The sequence below is a fragment of the Microtus pennsylvanicus genome, chromosome 3 (assembly GCF_037038515.1).
Source record: "Microtus pennsylvanicus isolate mMicPen1 chromosome 3, mMicPen1.hap1, whole genome shotgun sequence".
Lineage (NCBI taxonomy): Eukaryota > Metazoa > Chordata > Mammalia > Rodentia > Cricetidae > Microtus > Microtus pennsylvanicus.
In genome coordinates this window covers 100,147,185-100,160,534 of record NC_134581.1, presented here as the reverse complement: position 1 = coordinate 100,160,534, position 13,350 = coordinate 100,147,185, and the positions used below count along the sequence as shown (strand labels likewise).

At 38.1% G+C, this 13,350-nt stretch overlaps 1 protein-coding gene and 1 pseudogene across 1 annotated transcript in view; both read right to left on the bottom strand.

Annotated features, from left to right (window-relative positions):
* Positions 1-3,545: 3,545 nt before the first annotated feature.
* LOC142846832 (olfactory receptor 7D4-like) lies at positions 3,546-4,915 on the bottom strand (annotated as a pseudogene).
* LOC142846355 (ETS domain-containing protein Elk-1-like) overlaps positions 3,546-13,350 on the bottom strand; it is a 37,214-nt gene continuing 27,409 nt past the window's right edge. The window contains exon 5 of the mRNA XM_075966761.1: positions 3,546-5,005. The gene's annotated coding sequence lies outside the window, so the exon portion shown is untranslated. The remainder of the gene's footprint in view (positions 5,006-13,350) is intronic.

Genomic DNA, 13,350 nt, shown 5'->3' with positions numbered 1-13,350 from the left:
AGGAAGAGGTACCCTCATCCATTGCTGGTGGGAATGCAAACTTGTGCAACCACTTTGGAAATCAGTGTGGTGGTTTCTCAGGAAATTCGGGATCAACCTACCCCTGGACCCAGCAATACCACTCTTGGGAATATACCCAAGAGATGCCCGATCATATGACAAAAGCATTTGTTCAACTATGTTCATAGAGCATTATTTGGAATAGCCAGAACCTGGAAACAACCTAGATGTCTTTCAATGGAAGAACTGATAAAGAAAGTGTGGAATATATATATACATTAGAGTACTATGCTGAGGTAAAAAACAATGACTTCTTGAATTTTGCATGCAAATGGATGGAAATAGAAAACACTATCCTGAGTGAGGTAACCCAGACCCAAAAAGATGAACATGGGATGTACTCACTCATAATTGGTTTCTAGCCATAAATAAAGGTCATGGAGTCTATAATATGTGATCCTAAAGAAGCTAAGTAAGAAGGTGAACCCAAAGAAAAACATATAGTTATCCTCCTGGCTATGGGAAATACACAAAATATCCGGGGAAAAAAATTGGGATCTTGGGGGTGGGGTGGGATGGGGGTAAGGGCAGATGGGGAGAGAAAAGTGAGAAGGGGAGGATGGGGGGAACTTGGGGAAACTGATGATTGGGATAAAGGAAGGTTGGATAGGGTAGCAGGGAAGCACATGCCTTAGTTAAGGGAGCCACCTTAGGGTTTGTAAGAGCTTTGAACCTAGAGTGGCTCCCAGGAGCCCAAGGTGATGTCCCCAGTTAGTTTCTTGGGCAGCTGTTGATAGGGAACCTGAAATGACCCTATCCTATAGCAATACTGACGAATATCTTGCATATCACCATAGAACCTTCATCTGGTGATGGATGGAGATAGAGACAGAGACCCACACTGGAACACTGGTCTGAGCTCCCAAGGTCCCAATGAGGAGAAGAAGGAGGGAGAACATGAGCAAGGAAGTCAGGACCACGAGAGGTGCACCCACCCATTGAGACAGTGGAGCTGATCTACTGGGAGCTCACCAAGGCCAGCTGGACTGTGACTGAAAAAGCATGGGATAAAACCGGACATCTGAACATGGCGAACAATGAGGGCTGATGAGAAGCCAAGGACAATGGCACTGGGTTTTGATCCTACTTCATGTTCTGGCTTTGTGGGAGCCTAGCCAGTTTGGATGTTCACCTTCCTAGACATGGACGGAGTGGGGAGGACCCTGGACTTTCCACAGGGCAGGGAACCCTGACTGCTCTTTGGACTGGAGAGGGAGGGTGATCGGAGTAGGGGGAGGAGAGAAGGTTGGGAGGAGGGGGAGGGAAATGGGATGCTGGGAGGTGGCAGAAACTTTTTTTTTCTTTTTCTCAATAAAAAATTAAAAAAAAAAACTTTGGTATTGCTTCTAAATCTCAGTTCTTCTCCAGGCAAGAATTCATGATTAGAGGCCAGTATCTTAGTGTATCTTGTTTGGGGTTTAGTTGTTTGGACACCCCTTGACTTTATTTTTATTGCTTGTACCATTTTCTAACTTCTGATTCATGATAGATCAGTAGTTCCTACCAAAAGAGATTGTGCTCTGAGACTACGCTAGAGGCATTTTGGGTGAGTAGCCATGATTTAATGAGAAAAGAGCACCTGTTAATGTCATAAAATGAATTGGGACTATAAACTATGTTAAATACCTAAATATCAGAGAATACTCAGGGAAGGCTGTGCCACGGGGGGGGAGGATGACAGTTACCAGACCTCAAATACCTGTAGTGTCCTCATTCATAAATACTGTAGTAGAGCAATAATTTCTAGAACAGAAGAGATCAAGGTGAACAGTCTGTGCACATGAGGGTGAACATCTTTTTACACCTAATTTCAGACACTTGCCAATGCCAAGAGATCTGTGTATGAAGGGTGAGATTTTATTTTACTGAATAAACCTTTTTTCCTAAGGGTCACTCAGTTTCTGTCTTACTCTTGGGTGCTTCTTTGATAATGTGTCTGGGCACAGCTTTCAAGAATACAGGGTCTGTCATTTGACCTGACTCTTATTGACATGAATAGAAGGTTAAATAAACAAAATGTTCACAAAAACACCTGCCACTTATCAAGGATATATGTATCAGACACATAATGCTGATTCTCTATTCAATCCAATAATTATTGCTGAGAGACAGGAATTTATCTAATAAATGATAAAATTACAAGTAAAACTTTTGAATTTGCCCAAGTCTATACCCACTTCTCACCAAGTGGGTGGCTCAGCATTCCTCAAGCCAACTCCGGGTAGGCTTCAGTTTTGGGATCTGTCTTAAGGTTTCTATTGTTGCAAAGAGACACCATGACCACGACAAATCTTATAAAGGAAAACATTTAATTGAGGTGGCCTATTACAGTTCAGAAGTTCAGTCCATTATCATCATGTCAGGGACCATGGAGGCAGACATGGTGCTGGCTACATCTTGATCAGAAGGCAACAGGAAGCGGTCTGTAACACTGGGTGGTATCTTGAGCACGTGAGACCTTAAATCCCATCCCATGGTGACACACTTCCTCCAACCAGACCACACATGCTCCAACAAAGCCACATCCTAATAATGCCCTATGAGCTTACGGGGGAGGGCAGCAATTACATTCCAGCTACCACAGCATCTAAGTTCCAGAGCATTTCCCTATAAATTTAAAGATATATAAAAGATGCTTTGTCCTATCAGTTCTTTGATATAGAATTCTTGTATGGAGCTACTTTTATGTTTTCTAAGATATTTAGTTGACAGTTCCATACATTTATAAATTATATCCTGATTAGACCACTCTCAACTTCTCTCATTCCCATTACCAAATCCTCCTCTACATGTCTCCCACACATATTCAGGGTTTTTTTTTTAACCCAATTGTCTTCACTTAGTGCTACATACATGCTGTGGGTGTGGGCAATCTAGGAATAAATGACCTACCAATTCCCAAACCACCAAGGAAAGATGAACACTGCCCCCACCACTATTTGCCATAAACTCACAATAACTCTTCACTTTGAAGTGTGGCCTCACAAATCCCTCCCCCATCTATGCTGGAATGTTGACTGGCTTGATCTTTTGTAGGTAATCATAGCTGTTGTAAGTTCATAAGTGCAACTCAACTTTTATTTCATGTTTGTGAAAAGGAACTAAATGTGAAGATTTGAGAAAGTATACCTAAGCAAGAACAATATTGAGCAAATTATTTTCTATGCTTTATTCACCACTGTGAACTTCAGGCTGACTTTGAATTCCTGATTTTTCTGTTCCACTTTCTCATTAGTAGGCACTCTGTACTTTCATACCTATTATAATATGTTGATATATATGTATATAATATATCGTATATGTGAGAAGTGAGAATTTGTGAATTGTGTGTGTGTGTGTGTGTGTGTAAGACAGACAGACAGAGAGAGAGAGAGAGAGAGAGAGAGAGAGAGAGAGAGAGAGAGAGAGAGAGAGAGAGAGAGGCTTGCACTGGATCTACCACTAACTATATCCTAGCCCCAGAATTTTGATTAAAACAAAATTATACTGCCATTTGCTCTTTTATTTTGAGAAATTGGATATCAAGCCCATGTTTCTTGCACAGTAAACAAGAGTTCTGCCACTGAGCTACACCATCATGACTAATAATAATATTAACCATAGCAAGGCTCAGTAATTACATTTTGTAGGAAAAAATAGAAGTTATTTTGAGACATTCTTAGTAAAATTATTTTCCAGACAGAGGCCTAAGAAAAACAGTGCCCAGCAAGCATTGTGCAGAAGACAACAATGACTTAGAGACACTGAGTCAATGATGGGTATGTATACATCTCATTTCTCTTACTTGCTGTGTTTTCTACTTGATTCTCCCATCCTAACAAATATATATCCTTGAAAATGTTTGCATAGTAAGTATAGTTACTGGTGACCCATGATTAATTTTAGTTGTTTCCATGATTATCTTTGGCTGTGGACTCATTTCATGAGTAGTATTTCTTTTTTGTATCTTAAGACTTCAGAAGAATGTAACTTTTTAAGGAATACACTACTTATTATACCCTAGATTAATGTATCCATTATTCTATTATCATACTGGGATCTCTCTCCAATGCTATAAAAATGTCTTCTAAAAGCCTGACTCAGGTCCCTATTCCTCAGGCTGTAGATAAAGGGGTTCAACATGAGAAATACCACAGAATACATCACTGAGGTAACCGAACACTCTCTGGAGGTATAGGATGTTTGAGAAGTGAGGTAGACACCAAGGCCTGTACCATAGAACAATGAGACTACTGAAAGATGGGACCCACAAGTAAAAAAGGCTTTATATTTCCCCCCTTTAGATAAAAGGCACACTATGGAGTTGATGATTTAGAGTAAGAGAAAAGAATACCTAGCAAACCTGTTACATGGTAGAGCAAGACATCATTGGCATGGGTATCTGAGCAAGCAAGCTTGAGAATCTGAGCAGGTTCACAGAAGTAGTGATGAATTTCTGTTTTCTTGCAGAAACACACCCTCAAAGACATTAATGTTTGTAACAATGAATAGGTCAGACAGATTAGCCAAGATAGCAGAAGCAGAAAACCACAAAGGAGAGGGTTTATGTAGCACAAGGGGTGACATATGGCCACACACCGGTCTTAGAACATTACTGTCAGTAACAAACTATCCAATCCAGAAAAAAAAACATGAAAAAATACATCTGGGTGAGGCAGACTTCATAGGTGATGGACAATGTTCACTAACATCTTGAGAACTATGGTGGAGATGAAACAAATGTCTGTGATAGGTTACAAAGGAAGAAATACATTGGAGTCCAGAGGTAGAAGTCAGAGCCAATGGCCAGGATGATAAACAGGTTTCCTATGATGCAGACCAAGCAAATTAACAGAAACAGTCCAAATAGAAGTGGTTAGAAATCATCTTCTTTTGAAAGTCACAAAACGATGAAATTTGAAGTGGCTGTTAAGTTCTCTGGTTTCAGATAATTTACAGTTTCTCCCTGGAAAAAAGCAAGCATAGTTACAATAATGAGTTTCAAAATCATTCATGGAGAATTGTATTTTATTCCAAATATTTTATATGGTTTACTGCCCAAATCTGCTGTTTCCACCACCACTGCCTACAGTGTCTTTGGGGCGGAGACTGCTTGTTCATTTCACGACTGCCCAGACCCAAAATAATTACACAGAAACTATATTAATTGCAATACTTCTTGGCCTATTAACTTAGGCTTTTTGTGAACTAACTCTTAAATTAACCCATTTCTATTAATTTATATTTTACCGCGAGGCTCTTGGCTTACCGTTAAGGTTCCTGGATGTCTGTTTCCTTCAGCAGCTACATGGCATCTCTCTTTGACTCTGCCTACTCTCTATATCTCTTCCATCCTGACTATATTCTGCCATGCTATAGGCTGAAGCAGCTTCTTTTATTAACAAATGGTAGTAAAACACATTCCTAGCATACAAAGGGAAATCCCACATCATGCCTTTTCCATTGCATCTTTCCCAGCTGATAGTAATTGATATCCTCTCAAAATTTCTAAAAAAGGAATCTGTTTTTATGGACATCTCCCCTGTGCCTTGTCATAATTTCATTTTACAGACCCAGGGAAATGTTTAGATAAGCATTGATAGCTTGTAGAATTCAAAGACATTTTCTCAGACTATCCTGCTCTCTTTGATACAAAGGATAGTTTGAAAATTTTTAAAGGAAATCTCACTATGGCTACATTAGCTTTCTCAATCCTCTCTAGCCTTCTAGCTTTATCATATGTCTTAATCCCAAATATCAATTCAAAAACTCAATCATACACTTATATTTTCCCTGCATATTTACATTTTCTTCAATTTCCTTATATTGAAAAAACTTTTCTAATTGCTTTTATATTCGCTATATTGAAGTGATTTTTCAATTTCATTTTCATTACATATTTCCTATACTTCAGACAATATTGGACAATAAGTCCTGCACTTCATGTATTCAATAGGTCACACATCAAAAGTATCTCAGTTCCCTAGTATGCAGATGGCTTAGTTTTCATCTTCAACAACTTGAAGAGAGATACAAAATAAAACAAAAATAAAAACATTTAGAAAAAGATAAGGAAAACAGGCAAGGTATGGAAATACATTTCTCTAATTGCAGTACTCAGGTGAATGAAGCAGAAGGATCTTAAACTTGAGGCAGTCTGGGCTGTGTGGAAAAATTATATCTACAACAAAAACAAAAAGAAAAGGAAAAAGCCATATATATATATATTAATATATAATAATCTCTTCATGTATGATATATATTTCTTCTTATAGTTTCTCAAAATCACAGTAAAGCTATAATAATGTTTATATTATATTACTATAATATATATTATCTAAAAGTAATTTAATACAGAAGAGAGTATGGAGGTTCTACACAAAAGCTATACCACTTCATAGAAGAGTTTTGACAGCCACAGATTTAAAGTCATCCTAAGGGAATTACATTGTCTGTAGATACAGAGGAATAACTATAAGAATACTTATTCTATAAATGTCTGTTCACTGAATGATAGATAGTTCAGAAGAAAACTCCAAGTTGAACTAGAGGCTGTTCACCAAACCATTCAGTTGGGCTGAATATAGAGGTCAGTGGTAGTGGGTACTCAGCATGTGTATGATGTTGAGTTCAATCTTTACCTCCATAGAAATTAAAAAGTAACATGAACAATCTCTTAGCCAAAAAGGGAGACACCATTTATCATTAATATTTTTAGTTGGACATAAAGGTAATGACAGCTTACTATAGCTTTATCTCAATTTACTGCATTTAAATTTGTGTTTAGATACAATGTTCTGGCTCATAATGGAATTTATTAACTTTAATATTCTGTCTTCTATTTTATCCATGCATTACATAAGATTTCTTCCTTTGAGTTGGAATGCCCTTTCTAAAGTGCATGGTCTTAGTTTCTACCTCCTTGGAGATAAATTCTCTTGATTGAGAAAGTCTTTGGATATATGTTGATGTGTATAGTGCCATTTCCATATCCTCATCGTTTTCTTAACTCACAATTATTGGACTTACCAGTGCATGCCAGAAATACAATAAGACTATGCATAGAAAAAGACAAATGCACATACCACACAATTGTAAAGCAGCACTTGGGAAGCTAAGATGGGGGAATAGCAAGGCTGAGGCCATCTGAGACTCATAGACACTGTTTCAAAAAGGAAAAAGTACACAGGTCCTTCCTGTCTTTCTGGAGATTTGAGTGACACAAATATAGTCTTTGACTTGTGTTCAGTAGTTCTGGTCAAGATATGTGATCCATTTTAGCAATCTTAACTGTGTTAGGAAAAGTAGCTGTTCAAGGTGAAGGATACTATATCAGTTTTATTAACATGCAAATTAAGATTGTTTTGAGATTCCATCTCTTCCCCAGTGAAAATGGCTATCAACAAGAAAACAAATGTTGACAAGGATATGAGATGAGCAAAACCCTTCTTCACTGGTAATGTAATCTCAAGGAGTCACTGTGGAAACCAGTTCAGAAGAAGTACAGTATAGCTCAGCTCCACTGTTCTTACATATACCCAAAGGTCCCTGTATTCTACCACAGAGATTTTTGTACATCAGTGCTTATTGCCACTGTATTCTTAATATCCAATAAATAGAGACAAACTCAGCATTAATCAGCTGATGAAAGGATAAAGAAAATGTGGTACATTTGCATGATGGAATTTTATTAACCATGAAAATATTAAAAAACAGCCGGAATGTGAAAAATATTGTTACATAACCAATAACCAAATCCCAAAAAGTACATAGTGCATGTCCTTTATGTTCTATTATGTGAATCCTCTCTCTCTCTTTCTCTCTCTCTCTCTCTCTCTCTCTCTGTCTATTGTATGGTTGCATTTGCATAGAGGCCAGGAAACTAGAAAGGAACCCATAAGAGGATAAATAAAGGGTTCTTAAGGGAGTGGAGTAGTGAGGTTAATAAAATGCATTTAATATGAAAACAGAACAGAGAAATACAGAAAGTGAAAAGGCTTAAGTGGTAGTGGAGATAGTGAAATGAAGGAAGAGAGGGGATAATAGAAGAAAACTAAAATTAGTAAACAAAAAAGTAAAAAAAAAGCCACACATAAAAGTACTTTATAAAGTGATTTAAAAAAAAATCTACTCGGGCTGGAGAGATGGCTCAGTTGTTAAGAGCATTGCCTGCTCTTCCAAAGGTCCTGAGTTCAATTCCCAGCAACCACATGGTGGCTCACAACCATCTGTAAAGAGGTCTGGCACCCTCTTCTGGCCTTCAGGCATACAGACAGAATATTGTATACATAATAAATAAATAAATATTTTTAAAAAATTCTACTCAATATCTTACAATCCTAGTAATATCCTAAGCAATTTCATAATCAGTACTTACCTAATGTCTTCTCCTGGAGTCCTCCATTATCTGGAAAAATTCTGTCCTTTCACCTTTCTTGTTTGATATTACAGTGCTGGAGATGAAACCCAGGACAAGAGCTCCATCATTGAGCTATCTCCACATACTTTCTCTATATTTTGTGCTAGATTCTACACTGTTGCTCACAATAAACAAGAATGGCCATTTGATTTCCATTGTTCCTTTAAAGATTTGGGGCTATGCATGCAGTAGTATCCTTACTGGGGATAGTTTGTAAAGTAGTTCAGAAACAAAGATGTGAATTTTAGATGGTGGTATGGAAGAATTGTTTCTATTCTGTCAATCATGTTTTAAATAAATGCTGATTGGCCAGGCAGGAAGTATAGGTGGGTCAACCAGACAGGAAGTAGATGCGGGGTGATGAGAACAGGAGAATTCTGGGAAAGAGGAAGCCCATTCACCAGTCCTGCACAGATCATGGAAGAAGCAAGATGTGACCTGCCCCGCTGAGAAAGGTACCTAGCCATGTGGCTAACATAGACTAGAATAATGGGCTAACATAAGTTATAAGAGATAATACAAAGGCCGAGCTAATGGGCCAATCAGTTTATCATTAATATAGACTTTCTGTGTGATTTTCTCTGGGACTAAATGGCTGGGGGACTGGGTGGGACAGAAACCCCAACAAGCAGCCCAACCCTCATGTTACAGAATGGCACCCATGTGGATAACTGCATCCACAGAAAGCCTGAGAAAGCTTGGGAAAGGATAGATAGAGTAAAGCATGTTTTCTTAGTAGCAGCAATTTCTGTAGTCTGCTCTGCTTGCTAGAGGCAAACAAGCACTCTCATTTAAGAGAGGCTTCCTGACTCAGCTTTAGCTGCAAAACCCTGCAGCTCTTTAAGAGTTCCTGCCACAAAACACTTAGATGGTGTTGAAAAAAAAGCTGACCGCATGCTTTTTGGTTTTCAGCTGTAGCAGGAAAAAAGCCATGCTGTTTTAAAATGCTGGCTTTCTGGGCCATCCTGCCAGTGTTAATTCTGACTCTTTGAGGCAGGAGGTCCAACTACAGAGAGAGCATTTGTGTGTTGTTTGTGGACACACTGTTGCAGCTTGAAATGCCGTAGAGTTGTGGCAATAAACATGACTACAGCTGGTACATCTGCCATTAGGCAGGAATCGCAGAAAGCTAAGGAATGGGCTGGATCCAGCCATCAAAGCCACTGCTTTAATCCTACCCATATTGCTTGGTAAATTGAAGACTCATGTGGTAAGAAAAAGAGAGATATACAGTAAAGAGAGATGCAAAGATGAAGAAAACCTCTAAATGGTTTACAGTGTGTTAAAAATATATGCAGGCTTGGCAGAGCCCGTGTGGATCCAACACAGATTTCCTAACTCAGCTGGAACAGAGTCGCGAGGAATAATCAGACACAACTTACACAATCATCTTGGAAAGGCCAGATCTCTTTTATTCTCCAAACATTTTATATATCCACATCAATTGAGGGGGGGGGTGGACGGGACACTTTAGGGCATTACCTAGGCAACTGGGTGCCTAGGCCCAAGTCACCTCTGCATCAGTCAAGTTGGCCATGAATTAGCATCTCTATAAGACATCCTCCAAATTACAAAGGAAGGGAAGCACCAAACATCCTTACCAGTTTCAGTCAACACCTCTCCTCAGGAGATCTACATTTCTAACAAAAGAAGCTAGGAGCAGCACATTCTGGGTGTTGTTAAGGTAGAGACAGTTTGTCTGCAGAGCTACGTGATCAGCTCAGACCGGGCTAATGGCCTTTATGCCGTACCGAAATATGGGCCTACACGGGCTAAAGGTTAACGTCCTTAAAATAAAAAAAAAGAGAGTAGTTGGGTGTGGTAGTATACAACTTTAATCCCAATGCCTGGGAAGCAGAGGCAGACAGACCTCTCTGAGTTTAAGGTGTGGTGGCACACGCCTTTAATCCCAAAGCTTGGGAGGCAGAGACAGACAGACAGACCTCTGAATTCAAGGTGTGGTGGCAAACACCTTTAATCCCAGCACTGGGGAGGCAAAGAAGGAAATGAAAGAAAATGAGATCTAAAGATGGAAACAGGGCAGTAGGACAAAATGGATCTGGGAGAGCCTTGCTCTCAATCTACCTCAGTACTTCTAACTATCCACCGAAACTACACATGTGTAAGATCTGATGACCTTCTTACCTCCACCTCATCACCTTCCTTTCAAAGTTCTGATACCCCTATGGAAATTCTGAAAACTGGAGTTTTACTATCATTCCTTTCCAACAATGGATATTATTATTATATGCCCAGCAGTGCAGATTCAAAATAGGTCCTTTCTGAAACTGATAACTGGCAAGGGTTATTATCTGGGGTAAAAGTTACAGAGTTATTACTTGGAGAGTTACTTATCTCACCTCTCATTAAATAAATTGCTGTTTTGATAATGTGTTTCTATAGTTTCCTTCTTGGGGGTGAAGGAAGTGATTTATTCTTCCCAGTTTCCCCTATGGGAGTAGACTGAGACACATAGAATATTCATCTTCTCCAGAGGCACAGTCCTGTTAAATTAGGCCTTCTCTTTATAAATTAATTTGCTTTTTGTCTGTGCCCTCTAGATTAAAAATATTTCATCCATATCATCTATGGATTCTCTACAATGCTAGCTACAACACAATGCCAAATGGAAATAAACAATTCTTTGGAGAAGAGGTTTTGCTTTTGTTTTCAAACCCCCTTTTGGATTTTGTTTAAAAGACCCTTTTGGATCAAGCTTTGGTCTGTGTCCAGATCCTAAAGAGTTCTCTAAAAAACACAAGAGAAGGAATGCACAATTTTGTTTATGTTATTATGAGTATCCCACACATTTGTCCAGAAATATTATTTTCAGGTGTGCATCTTTTGTTCATGCTGTATTTGATTAACTGTGAAGACATGAATTTTTGCCTAAAACACCTAATGATCCTAATAAAGAGCTGACTGGCCAATAGCAAGGCAGGCGGAAGGATAATCAGGGCTGCCAGGCAGAGACTATAAATAGAAGGAAAAACAAGGAAGAGTAAAAAGAGAAAGAGAACAGGGAGAGGATGACAACAGGGGCCAGCCACCCAGATACATATAGCAAGCTATAGAGAAAGAAAATAAAGAAAGGTATACAGAAATAGACAAATATAAAAGTCCAGAGGCAAAAGGTAGTCAAGATGATTTAAGTTAAGGAAAGCAGATAAAAAGCAAGCTGAGCTAAAGCTGCATGTCTATAACTAAAAATAAACCTCTGTATGTGATTTATTTGGGAATTGGGTGACAGATCCTCAGAAAGTCAAAAGAATAAAACAGCACATAATATTTTGGTGCCCAATGCATGGAGCTCAAATATTCATCTAGAACCTAAGAAAACTGAAAAAATAAAAAGCCACACCTCTTTAAAGGTGCTAATGTTCAGTCTGAAGTGCTAAATAGAAACTAGAAATGGCAACCTAAGTCAAAACCACTTGAGGCAATGCAAGTACTGGTGTCCACAGCTAGGAAGATTTAGTGCAGTTCTTGGTCACATACCTCCAACCAGGGCACAAGCTTTGGGCTTGGTCTCCACAAGTGGACCCAAGAGTGAGTGGAGCCTGCGTATATGATACACAGAGGATCCAGGTATAGATTAACAGTCAAAGGGGGGGGGGGGTAAAGATAAGTACTAAAAGAGGTCCAGATGGGAAAAAAACCTCTAAACAGGATTCTGTGTGTTTTACAATGTGCATAGGCTTAAGAAAGAAAGAAAATCAGTATAGGCAGTCATAGAAATAGATTAAAAATAGTAAATTCTTTAAAGTGACAGTAAAAGTAACATAAAAGGAAAAGATAATGTAAAAATGGAAAACACACAAGAAGTCTGGATCCTGTACTGTATTGTATTGGTTTTGAATTTTTTGATTGTGAAAAAGCAAAGGACATCTGTTAAGAGACCTGGAATTGAAAGAGGGACTGTCAAAATAAATCAGTCTAGATATTTTAAGAATCCTTTACCTTTTAAAAAGTTAAAATGTATTTGTCACATGGAAATAAAAAATTCTTTGGAGAAGAGGTTTTGCTTTTGTCATCACAGGAAACAAGAGACTATTGATTAGTTCCAAGTTAATTTGGATATGGTTTGATCACGGAGATCTCCTGAAACTTGACATGTGTGTTATCTATCAAAAAGGTTATAACCAGTCTTCCAAGGATTTGGCCATTATCTCAAATTATCTTTTTGAGACTCTAAAAATACTTTGCCTACATTCAGGAGGAAGCAATCTAGAGAACATACCATCCACATTCCCAAGAGAAAAGGCTGTGTGGGTAGTAGTTGATTATTTTGTGGGCCATAAATGTTTGTTATATTTAGGGGAATATAGGATAAAAAGACAACTATTAATTTCAGATATTTTGCACAGGCATGGATTTTGGTATAGGAGTACAAATTCAAAATCAATTTTGTTACACTGTATATATATATATATATATATATATATATATATATATATATATGACCTCATGGTGACATAAAGATTATTAGAAATGGGTTAAATCAAGATGTGAGAGTTAGCCAATAAAAGGCTAGAACTAATGGGCCAGCCAGTATTTAAATGAATACAGTTTCTATGTGATTATTTCAGTGTAAGCTAGCGGGGCATCTGGGACAACAAACAGCCCACTCCTTCCTATTACAACAAAACATTGTATATATGCTTCTACTTTTGTTTAAGTTATTGTACCTATAAAGTTCATTTGAAAATTTAAGGTAAACTTCTAGTTTTGAAAGCTATTATTATGAACTATATAGGATAATCAGAAAATATAGGTTAGTGGTTAGTCATTTATAACAATCAAAATTTTAGATAAGATAGGTATGCTGTCTGATCATATAGAGATATATTTTACATAGATAGATGGTCTTCAAACCTTTCAAAGACCTACAT